Raw genomic sequence first — 9,963 nt, forward strand, 5'->3', positions numbered from 1 at the left:
GTGGCACTCCACTGGTCACAGGCCTCCAGTCTGAAAAACAACCCTCTACCACCAGCCTCTGTCTTCTACCTTTGAGCCAGTTCTGTATCCAAATGGCTAGTTCTCCCTGTATTGCATGAGATCTAACCTTGCTAATCAGTGTCCTATGGGGAACCTTGTCGAAAGCCTTACTGAAGTCCATATAGATCACATCTACTAATCTGCCCTCATCAATCTACTTTGTTACTTCTTCAAAAAACTCAATCAACTTTGTGAGACATGATTTCCCACGCACAAAACCTTGTTGACTATCCCGAATGAGTCCTTGCCTTTCCAAATACATATGATTGCAAACCTTTTTTTAAAGTCTCCACTCTCCTTAAATATTTATGTTTTCTAAAGAAAACTCAATAATTGTACACTGCTGCAATAAATAAATTATTATTGTGCAGCAAGCTGAAATGTTGACATTGCAGTAAATTTGCCAAAGCTTTGAAGTATTTTTTAAAAGAGAAATTCATTCTCGGGGGGTGGGCAACACTAGCAGAAGCAGCACTTATTGCCCATTCCTAAATGTCCTTGAGAAACACACCGAAGGGGTTTTTTTTTGCTGAGCCACCTTATTCTCCATGTGGTAGAGGTACATCCATACCATTGTTAGGTAGAAAACTCTAGGATTTTGAGTCAAAAACAATTAAGGTACAGCGACATGTGAAGAGGATGAGATAGCTGCTGTCCTTGTCCTTTCAAGTGTTGGAGATCTCTGGCTTGGGAGCTGCTACTGAAAAAGCCTTGGCAACTTGCAGTAGTCAACAGAGTCAAAATTAGAAAGCTTTCTAAAAATTATGAATTCATAACAAAAACAGCAATTGCAATTTTCTACCATTAGAAAGGCATAAAGGTTTCATGCAAATAACATTGTTATTCTACGTATAAGACATAGATTTGTATCAGGAAACATCTTGATTAAGTGATTATCTTGATTAGATTGAACATCTTGATTAGATAGTTATAGACTGTCACAGAGCATTGTGAGGACAGTTAGCAAAAAAGGGTGCCAACCTCTACAAACCCTAAACACTGAAATTCCTTCCTGAAACCTCTATGTCTTTAAGGCACACTTTTAAAACTTCCCTCTTTGACTAAATTTTGGTTGAATTTCTCCATGGCAAATCAAGTTTTATTTGATCATTCTCTTGTGAAGCACACTGGGTCATTTTAAAGGCAGGTTTATAATTGCAGCTCGTTCATATGAAGATAGCACAAAGACTTCAACAAGATGCGAGTGTGGGAGTAATGGTTAACCAAGTGCTAATGACTAAAAGCAAGGTCAAATCATACGACTAAGAATACTGCGCAAAGAGAAAGTATGAATAATACTGTTAATGTGGTGGAGAACAAAATTGAGCTGTGAAATGTGCATGCAAAAGAAAGCAAGCATAGGTCCCAAGGAACTGTATCAAAGACAACATCAAGACAACAGAGGTGAGATTTGCAGTTAGGCCATGATGGGACATAAAATAACTGCAGGAAAGAATATCCAAGGCTGAGACAACAGACGCCCAGGTTAGATGTGATTCCCTACAGTGTGGAAACAGGCCACTTGCCCAACAAGTCCACACCGACCCTCTGAAAAATAACCCCCCCCACCAACCCATACCCCTACCCTATTATCCCACATTTACCCCTGACTAATGCACCTAACCTACACACCCCTGAACACTATGGACAATTCACCTGACCTGCACATCTTTGGACAGTAGGAGGAGACCGGAGCAGCCAGAGGAAGCCCACGCAGACACAGGGAGAATGTGCAAACTCCACACAAACAGTCATCCAAGGCAGGAAATGAATCCAGGATCCTAGTGCTATGAGGCAGAAATGCTGACTACTAAGCCACCATTGTGAATCATTGGAGATGGGACAAACAGCACAAGGTGTGTGTCAGGACTACATGGAAGACCCAATATGCTGACATTCATGGGAACTGCTCATCAAATTTGTAATAATAACAGTGAATGACTCTACTCCCCAGGACCCTTCAAAAAAGTCTGTCTCTGTTTTGGATTCACAGCATTTGGGCAGATCCAATTTATTTACCCGCATACTTAGCCAGGAAATGTTAAAGTAAAAAACTCTTCATCTAACTCCTGAATGACTAAACATTGACCCCCAAAAATACACACTGACACCCCGACCAGACCCACCCAACCTTCCCCAGCACCGTCCTTCTCTACCTAGTCAAACCTGACATGACAAGTCTCTGACCTGAAAACGCATGCCAACCTGATATGACCACACTCAGACTCACCTACTCACACATCCATCTGTCACTCCATCATACCCAACGCATTCACCTGCCACCCAATCACATTGCTCCTTCACTCATGCATCCACCTGTGCGTTCATCATTTAAACTCATTGTACAGAATCTATTGTTGCAAAAAGGGGGCTTGGCTTCTATACCCACCCCTACAAACAGTACTTTGCTACAACAGACTCAGCATGGTACTATATTTCTAAAGAAGCCAGAATCAGAAGATCCTGCTGTCACATTGAGACTTGGGTACCAATTGGGGTAGTTCACTATCTCCTATCTTTTTCTAGATATTATTAATCAGCCTGTTCAGTGCATTATGACATACCTCAGAGACAGATGGGACTTGAACTTAGACCTCCCAAATCAGAGACAGGGACACTACCACTGCACCACAAGACAACCTCTTTCTAGGCTATGAGGAATTGACAATTTATCAATGGTAGAAAGTAGACCACTACAGAGTGTTAATAAGAAGTTATTTGTCTCACATAAGATACAGTTTATTTCACAATAACAAATACTACAATTACCATTAATTACAACTATCGGGATCCAGTATGTCACATCTATCTCCATCAGGATCTTGTGCAAGTCTAACTTTCCCTATCCAAAGACTGCGTGACATATCAAATTGGGTGGAGCTTATAAAATCTCAACAGTAAATCTTTCAGAGCCATTACATTATACAACAATGACCAGAATATCAGGGCAACATCAGGGCGCACAAGAATATGAGAAGAAAGATCATTTGACATTGGTATATCATGGAAGATCTGGGTCAGGACCAGACCCAGGATCTGGGTCAAGATCTTCAACTATTCTAGTTAAAGTCAAACTGGCTTATCACAAAAGAATGCAGACAAGGAGAGGTGGACTTGGCGGTCAGAATGTGCTATTTTCTATGCAGGCAGGGTCGGGGTGAGGCTTGTGAAATCTAGCATCTGTGCAAGCTGCAGGTCAGGAAAGAGCTTGTGGTCTTTATAAAGTAATTACTTTATAAAGTTATACAACACGGAAACAGGCCCTTTGGTCCAACTCGTCCATGCCAACCAAATATCCTAAATAAATATACTCCCATTTGCCAGCATTTGACCCATATCCTTCTAAACCCTTTCTATTCATATACCCGTCCAAACGCCTTTTAAATGTTGCTATTGTAATAACCTCCACCACTTCCTCTAGCAGCTCATTCCATACTCGTACCATCTTCTGGTTGAAAACGTTGCTTCTTAGGTGCCTTTTAAATCATTCCCCTCTCACCTTAAACCTATGTCACCTAGCTTTGAACTCCCTCACCCTGGGAAAAAGACCTTGAATATTCATTCTACTCATGCCCTTCATGATTTTACAAACCTCTATAAAATCATCCCTCAGCCTCTGACGCTCCAGGGAAAATATTCTCCCTACAGCTCAAACTGTCCAACCCTGGCAACATCTTTGTAGATCTTTTCTGCACCCCTTACAGTTGAACAACATCTTTCCGATAGTGGGGAGACCAGAACTGAACACAGTATCCCAAAAGTGGCCTAACAAATGTCCTGTACTACCACAACATGACATTCCAACTCCTACACACAATGCACTGACCAATAAAGGCAAGCATACCAAAAGCCTCTTCACTAACCTGTCTACCTGTGACTGAACCTTCAAGGAACTATAAACCTGCACCCCAAGGTCTCTTTGCTCAGCAACATTCCCCAAGGCCCAAGGCTCTACCATTAAGTGTATAAGTTGAAGTCTTTGAATTTGCATGCTATATTGCATCAACCTGGCGAAAGTGAGGACTGCAGATGCTGGAGATTAGAGTCGACAGTGTGGTACTGGAAAAGTACAGCAGGTCAGGCAGCATCCGAGGAGCAGGAAAATCGACATTTCTGGCAAAACCCTTTCATCAGGAATGAGGCTGGGAGCCTTGGGAGTGGAGAGTTAAATGTGAGAGGACGGGTGGGGTTGGGGGGAAGGTAGCTAAGAGTGCAATAGGTGGATGGAAGTGGGGTAATAGTGACAGGTCGGAGAGGAGGGTGGGGCAGATAGCTGGGAAGGAAGATAGACAGGTAGGACAGGTCATGAGGGTGGTGCTGAGCTGGAAGGTTGGATCTGGGATAAGGTGGGGGAGGGGAAATAAGGAAACTGGTGAAATCCACATTGATGCCACGAGGTTGGAGGGTCCCAAGGCGGAAGGTGAGGCGTTCTTCTTCCAGGCATTGGATGCTAAGGGAGTGACGATGAAGGAGGCCCAGGACTTGCACGTCCTTGGCGGAGTGGGAGGGGGAGCCAAAGTACTTGGCCAAGGGGTGGTGGGATTGGTTGGTGCGGATGTCCCGGAGATGTTCTCTGAAGCACTCTGAGAACAGGCGTCCTGTCTCCCCAGTGTAGAGGAGACTGCATCGGGAGCAATGGCTAGAGTAAATGTGGAAGTGCAGGTGAAACTTTGATGGATGTGGAAGGCTCCTTTGGGGCCTTGGATGGATGTGAGGGATGTGATATGGTTGCAGGTTTTCCAATTCCTGCGGTGGCAGGAGACGGTGTCAGGAGGGGAAGGTGGGTTGTTGGGGGCACGGGGATCTGGCCAGGTAGTCACAGAGGGAATGGTGTTTACGCAAAGTGTTTAGGGGTGGGGAGGGAAATATATCTCTAGTGGTGGGGTCCTTTTGTAGGTGGCAGAAATGGCAGAGGATGATGCGATGTATACGGAGGTTGGTGGAGTGGAAGATGAGGACCGGGGGGGTTCTGTCCTTGTTGCGGTTGGAAAGGTGGGGTTCGAAGGCAGAGGTGTGGGAAGTGGATGAAATGCACTGGAGGGCATCAAGAACCAAGGAGAAGGGGAACCTGCAGTCTTTAAAGAAGGAGGCCATCTGGTGTGTTATGTGGTGGAACTGGTTCTCCCGGGAGCAGATGTGGTGGAGGCAGAGGAATTGGGAATAAACCTGTCAACACACTGATTGTGGCCATGCAAGTAGCATAGTATCTGCACTTATCAATATTCCAAGAAAAGTTCTAGTCAGTTTTGTATTAAAACTGTAAAATAATGCTGTCAGTGACCCATAAATAATCACTTCCATAGATGCACATGCACTAAGCGGAGAAGGAATCCCAGGATTTGGAGCCAAACATGATAAAAGAGTAACCAACAGTCGGCACTAACCAAAGTCACCAATACATGGCAGACATGTAATATAATTAATGTTCCTCCTGTCTATGGGGCATGGCCCAGGGTACAAGTATAGTGCATATACTTTAAAACAGAATGGTGGTGCACAAGAAACATACTGAGTAGGTACGATCCTGCTTGAACACAACGTTTTGCAAAATCAATCAAGTAGCAACATCTAGATAAATGCTATCATCTCCTACAGATGACACCTTGAAAGGAAAGACATTTGTATTGTGTCTTCCACAATTTCAGACACTTTACAGCCAATGAAATACTTTTGAAGGATATTTACTATTGCAACAATGGAAACTACAGCCAGTAGAATACGTTTCCATCATAGCCACTGATAAAATATAGGAAACAAGGCAGCTAACTTGCACACACCAAGCTTCCACAATGAGATACATGAGCAGATAATACACTTCGTATTTTACTGATGTTGGTTGAGGAACAAATAAATATTGAAAAATGTGTTGCTGGAAAAGCGCAGCAGGTCAGGCAGCATCCCAGGAGCAGGAGAATCAACGTTTCAGGCATAAGCCCTTCTTCAGGAATCTTCGGGCTTATGCCCGAAATGTCGATTCTCCTGCTCCTGGGATGCTGCCTGACCTGCGGCGCTTTTCCAGCAACATATTTTTCAGCTCTGATCTCCAGCATCTGCAGTCCTCACTTTCTCCCCGAACAAATAGATATTGTCCAGATCACCAGTGGAGAAATCAAGGGAATTTATCCATCCACCTGAGAAGACAGATAGAGCATGCATTGAACATGGCCTCCAGCAGAGCACTCCTTCAGTATTACACTGGGACTGTCTACCTGGATTATATGTGTCCAAGTCTCTGGATTGAGGAATGAACCTTTGGCTCAGGGACACGCATGCTGCCACTGCACCATAGCTGACAACTGTCACTTTTCAGTTCTCAGCAACACTAGTGGCATCTGCCAAGGGCATGAAATTACAAATCACAGAATGAATTAGAAATCCCTACAGTGCTTTAGGGGGTCATTCCGTCCATCCAGTCCACACTGACCCTCTGCAGAACATCCCACACAGACCCATCTCTCTACCCTATCCCCATAACCTTGCATTTCCTATGATTCATCCTCGTAACCTACACATTCCTGAACACCATGGGTAATGTATCATGGCCAATCTACCTAATACAGAGTGCTACTGTCTACAGAAGGTGCAAAAAGTGGCATATCTAATAATGAAGTAGGGATGATTTCCCTCAATTCCCCTCAGTAGCCTTTCTAAGAGCTGCAACCTAATCTACATCACTGAACCGATGGAGCACCTGGAGGAAATCCACACAGACACAGGCAGAACACGCAAACTCCAGATGGTTATCCAAACTGGATCCCTGGCACTGTGAGGCAGCAGTGCTAACCACTGAGCTCCTGTGCCAACCAGATGGTCCTAAATAGATCAAGAGTATCTCCCATTGCTGCTCCAGAGAATTCAAAGCTGAGAACATGAAAGACTTCAACTCACCAGGATTACATTAGATGCTACAAATACAGGACAGCGACTGCTCAATACTTAGAGAGATCACCCAACCGAGTGAAGAAATGCTGAATGTACTATTGTTTGTAATAGAAACAGCTTTTTCCTGTGTGGAAGACCATGTATCATTTTTCCTCCCCAAACCACCTTGAGAACATAGTGCTATTGAGCATTCTCATAACCCTAACCTTGTCCCAGGATTTCCTGAAGTGAAATTAAGATGGCAAGAGAGAGAATACAGAGTGCTACTGCCTGCAGAAAGTGCAAAAAGTGGCAGATCTAATAATGAAGTAAAGATGATTTCCTCTCAGTAGCCTAAGAGCTACCACGATTTTGATTGAGGGGATCTGAAGCAATCAAACAGAAGAGAAACTAATGATAAACAGACAAGCAAAGCATTCCCTCCTCAGTCTTTGTGGGAGACTTTCAGACCTGGAAGTATTAGGCTATTGTTCTTGACTTACTAACAGGAGGTGCATCAGCCATTGGCCATGCCTGTTACTGCAGCCTTCTCAGTATCTCTGTGCAAGGTCCTAAAGAGCAGCTTTGCACCAGGGTGTCGAAAATTAACTCCATGAAGCAAGCACCCGAATGATGATACTTAAGAATTGTTGCGTACCAATTTGCAGAAGCGTTTGACAACATCAAATGTCTGATGAAAGCATGTAGACCCCAGCAACTTTGCAGAGTTCACTAAGCTAGTTTGCTGCTACATTAAATTATTCTGTTCATTTATCGGAGTGTCTACGGAATCCGATAATAAGATAGTTACTCTCTCTCTTCAGACTTTCTAGAGCCATCCATCACACCATTGTTTCTTTTATGTTAAATACAGAACACAGAACATAGAACAATACAGCGCAGAACAGGCCCTTCAGCCCTCAATGTTGTGCTGACCTGTGAACTAATCTAAGCCCATCACCCTACACTATCCCATCATCATCCGTGTGGTTATTCAAGTATTGTGTAAATGCCCCTAATGTGGCTGAGCTGAAAATGTGTTGCCAATGTAGTTAACTCAGCCACATTAGGGAGGAGAAAGTGAGGACTGCAGATGCTAGAGATCAGAGCTGAAAATGTGTTGCTGGAAAAGCGCAGCAGGTCAGGCAGCATCCGAGGGGCAGGAGAATCGACGTTTCGGGCATAAGCCCTTATTCAGGAATCCTGAAGATTGCTGCGCTTTTCCAGCAACACATTTTCAGCGCTGATCTCCAGCATCTGCAGTCCTCACTTTCTCCTCCCTAATGTGGCTGAGTTAACTACATTGGCAGGTAGGGCATTCCATGCCCTTACCACTCTCTAACTAAAGAACCTGCCTCTGACATCTGTCTTAAATCTATCCCCCCTCAATTTGTAGTTGTGCCCCCTCATTCAAGCAGACGTCATCATCCTAGGACTTTCACTGTCTACCCTCTGATCATCAAATCCCCTCTTAGCATTCTTCTCTCCAATGAGAACAGACCCAAGTATCTCAGCCTTTCCTCATAACACCTTCCCTCCAGACCAGGCAACATCCTGGTAAATCTCCTCTGCACCTTTTCCAATGCTTCCATATCCTTCCTGTAAAATATACTAGAACTCCATCACCAGTACTTTACAGTTTCCACAAGAAGGGCAGACAATTTACAGAAGCTAATGGCTCTGATTGTTTCTCTTCCTATAAAGTTCTACAATTTCTACTAGGGCGTAAACCAAAAGTCGTCAGCTACATAACATGTGTTGAGAAAAGAAAAGTACTTTTGACTTATACCATTAGGATTTCAAGCTTCTTGAACTGAATTTTTCACAAGTTGGTGTAAAGACAGCTCCAGGAGATAATCTCCAATCACTAAGTCAATGCACCATTTACTGCAGATTAGCAAGTACTGCAGAGCAGTTTGTTGAGAAAATCCCCCAGTAAAACCTCAGAAAACTTGTAGGCATTTTTAAATGTGAAACATTTTTTTAAAAGATATTTCCAATATTACCAAACAATCAAGGACCAATGAACATTAAGACTCTTCTGTCGGTTGAACGATAATGATCAGGATTTGGTCTTTGCATGTAACTAAAGGGAAATTTTAATATAGTACAACCTGTATCATTCCAAACAAATGTTGTTCTCAAACTGGTACAAAGAATAACATCAATATTCTCCCAACATACAGTTTTATGCTTTGAGACAAAGATAAAACTACCACACTGAAAACAACTATTCTCTAATTCCTTTAACCCATGGATTACAAAGAATAGTTTTGGGTTAATGCAAAAGATCACAGTAATTTCTCTTTTTATTTCCGACAAATAAGTTTGAATGATATTGCTCCTAAGAAAGAGCAGAAAGGTCAATCAGTACTATTCTAACTATCTATAAAAGAAGGAAAAAAAGTAAATATTTTTAATCACCAGACTTGCTGGCTACTGCATCAGTTGCACCATATGCACTTTCTCTTTGACTGCTTTATCACTGCATTTCACAATTGAACAGATGAGCTTAGAGACCCTGAGTGTACTATACAGCAGTGAACCCATCATTACAATTCAAACACTGCTATCATTGTCTTAGCACTGCTAAAATATGCAAGGTGGTTGCATGGACCTCATTGTATTTGTGCTCTGCTATTACATTTGGGATTTCTAAATTGTGTCCTTGATTCTCGAATGCAAAGGGTAATCCTAGAATCCCAGCAGCTTAGTCTTCATTTTCTCAGAACTTTTGAATAATTAGGACATCATGGGTGCTCCCTAAATAGTAGCTATTAATGTGGTTCAAAACCACTGGAATGTTAATGGAGTAGTAAGCTTTTCCATTTGTGCATGTTTTTGGCTCTGTGAGCTAGATTTTTCAGACTATGCCCAGCAGAACAGGTCTATACTATCCTGCAGATGTTGGCAGAATGATACACTTCTCACTGCTGCAATTTTCCCCGGATGTAATGACAGACAGTAACACAGGACAGAATGCAGGGTCAAACAGTAAGCCCAATTAAAAGGTAAATTAGAGTAAATATAACATATCTAATA

The sequence above is a fragment of the Chiloscyllium plagiosum genome, chromosome 4, assembly GCF_004010195.1.
Source record: "Chiloscyllium plagiosum isolate BGI_BamShark_2017 chromosome 4, ASM401019v2, whole genome shotgun sequence".
NCBI classification, from domain to species: domain Eukaryota; kingdom Metazoa; phylum Chordata; class Chondrichthyes; order Orectolobiformes; family Hemiscylliidae; genus Chiloscyllium; species Chiloscyllium plagiosum.